This window comes from Macrobrachium nipponense, chromosome 8 (assembly GCF_015104395.2).
Source record: "Macrobrachium nipponense isolate FS-2020 chromosome 8, ASM1510439v2, whole genome shotgun sequence".
Classification (NCBI taxonomy): domain Eukaryota; kingdom Metazoa; phylum Arthropoda; class Malacostraca; order Decapoda; family Palaemonidae; genus Macrobrachium; species Macrobrachium nipponense.
The window spans coordinates 116713042-116716291 of record NC_087203.1 but is presented as its reverse complement, the minus strand read 5'-3'; positions in this window follow the sequence as shown (position 1 = coordinate 116716291).

The following is a 3250-nucleotide window of genomic DNA, read 5'->3' as shown; positions in this document are numbered from 1 at the left end:
TCTATCACAGTTAACGTATTCGACTGGGTGGTTTTATATAGTGGGATTCTGGGTACATCATAATGTTAGCATTTTTACTGCATATTTCTTTTCTGACTCGAGATTCGTATACGTTATATTTTGAATTGTAAACAATAAGCACGAACCTCTGCCAAATCAGTGACATGTTTTATCACCTTTCGTGGTTAAGTGATATAGCCATGCGTATTCATCCAAAGGAATTTATAAACTAGTTGTTTAATTAAAAGAAATTATATTCTGCTTCTATAAACATACTATATTCTACATCTGAAAACAAAATAAATTAAATTCTACTTTTATTCCTGGTCATTTCAGTAGAAATGGCAACAACACTTAAAAGAAATAAAACGAAAAATAGTATCGCTAATTTTTACTTTATATATTTTATGTTGCTTTAGAGGCATAAGTATTGAGTACCATTCAATCCGTTAATTTAATTTTTAACCTTGATTACAGGTCAAACAAGGTCACGATTTCGTCAGCCAAGTTCTCATTACAGTTTGAGGTCACCAAAAATCCTCTTTAACTCTTGTATTTGCGAACGGGCCCAACATTTATTTTGTCATGTCCTTAGGTTAGGTTATGTAAGGTTAGGTTACATTATTACTCTCGAGGTAGGGAAATGAAGTGGGATTATTTTCAAGAAAGTTCTATGGTTAGTTTTTGAGTTACGGCGTCATGGAAATGTTCCGTACTCTTGTACATCTCGGGAAAATGCTAATGGGTCACTAAAAAAAAAAAATATTGCACCTCACGAGTTAACAAAGGAACGACCGGAAGTTGGAAATTTCGTTTGTTTATTTATTTGTCGAAAGGGTCTTTGTTAGTCTGGTGCTCTGACGTGTACAGAACGATTGATGTAGGTTTTCCAGGAATTAGATTCAACCTTTTACACAATCATATCTTTAATGTCGATAGTTATTATTGTTATCATTATTATTTTAATCTCAGTCGGTCTATTCGACTGGGTGGTATTGATAGTGATGGGTTCCGGGTTTCATCCTGCCTCTTTAGGAGTCCATCACTTTCCTCACTATGTGCGCTGTTTCTAGGAGCCCACTCTTCTGCAGGAGTCCTGGCGCTATTTCAGCCTCTAGTTTTTCCATATCCTTCTTATTTCTATTTTCAGGTCTTGATACTTATCCATTTTTCCCTTTCTTTCTCTTCAACTCTGGTGTCCCATGGTATGCGACATCAGTTATTATTATTATTATTATTATTATTATTATTATTATTATTATTATTATTATTACTAGCAAACTGACCCATCTACGATGGGTGATAAAATACGGGTGCAGAAGTGAAAAATTTATATGTACTATTTGTTCAGCAATATTAAAATAAGGGCGATTTTTATACATACCTACTACAGAACCTCTTTGTACACAATATCATCAGTTTGTCCACAACTTAATTTCAAGTTGGCAGAGTCAGTTGGTCTGCTCATCGCCACATACAGTTGGCCATGCGTGAACATGGGTGACGGCAGAAACACACCAACACGATCCATAGTCTGGCCCTGCGACTTGTTTGCAGTGAATGAGAAGGTCAGGTTGATGGGGAAACTGCCTGCGCCGTAACTGGAACGGAAACTGGTTGTCCGAAGGCATCAGAGGAATCCGGGGGATGAACAGACGTTTGCTGGTGTGAGGGCCCGTTGCTATCACTGCTTCGATGACGTGGGATTTTAGCTCCATAACGGTATGCCTCATTCCATTGCAATGTCCATTGGCAGGATCGAAATTACGAAGCAACATTACCGGGCAGTACTTCTTCAACGTTATTTTGTGCACTGGCAGTCCCAATGGATTTAAGTTATTCAAAAAATCTTGCAGATATTGATGATAATTTTCATCTTCTATTGTGTCCGAGCTGAAATATTCGCGACGTTCTCCGGGGAAGTTGTACAGAAATTATGTATGAAAAATCGTAAAGTAAGTCTATGGGAATAACCAGCCTCGTTTCACGGCCAGAAACAGCTCTGTTTCAAGGAATCCCTTCTCACCCCCACCCCCTACAAAGGAGGGAGGTAGGTTGGATGAAACCCCATTACAAACCATCTTAGAGGTCCCCACCATAACCCTGCGAAGTTTCATGCCCATCTGACCAGCCGTTTGGCCGTGATTGAATGACAGACATGCAGACACACAGACATTACGCCCATTATAGTATGATTATTATTATTAGTAGCAAACTTAAAATACGGGTGCAGAAGTGAAAAATTTATATGTACTATTTGTTCAGCATTATTAAAATAAGGGCGATTACACGAATACTCTCTCTCTCTCTCTCTCTCTCTCTCTCTCTCTCTCTCTTAAAGTAAGTGAAGGGACGATCAATGAACGTAAAGATGTTCGTGTTCATTATTGTTTACCCTCTTTTAATGATTCTCTCTCTTCTCTCTCTCTCTCACTGTAAGTCAAGTAACGAAGACGGTGATGGGATTATCGGATTACTTAGCTCTCAAATCACAAATTATCTCCACTCTCTTTCTCTCTCTCATTTTTCGATAGCAAGATAAAATTATAAAATTGTAGTGCATTAATGTCGTTAAATGGGTCTCTCTCTCTCTCTCTCTCTCTCTCTCTCTCTCTCTCTCTCTCTTGTCGGTGACTTTCATTTAACGGAACAGGGATCTTGATTGGTTTGTTTCTTTGTCAATTACTTTGCACTGTGATACGAATAATAAAGTATCTTTTTTTCATTATGTTACTGCAAAGACGCAACTTGTATGTCAGTGCGTTATGGCTACTGATAAATGCTCTTATGATCCTGTGTCTTCCAAAAAAGAGAAGAAAGTAGGAACTTGTCAGTTCCCTTTTTATTATGTCCATTGGCAGGATCGAAATTCCGAAGCAACATTACCGGGCAGTACTTCTTCAACGTTATTTTGTGCACTGGCAGTCCCGATGGATTTAAGTTATTCAAAAAATCTTGCGGATATTGATGATAATTTTCATCTTCTATTGTGTCCGAGCTGAAATAATCGCAACTTTCTCCGGGGAAGTTGTACAGGAATTATGTATGAAAAATCGTAAAGTACCTAAGTCTACGGGGATAACCAGCCTCGTTTCACGGCCAGAAACAGCTCTGCTTCAGGGAATCCCTTCTCACCCCAACCCCATACAAAGGAGGGGGGTAGGTTGGATGAAACCCCATTACAAACCATCTTAGGGGTCCCCACCATAACCCAGCGAAGTTTCATGCCCATCTTACCAGCCGTTTGGCC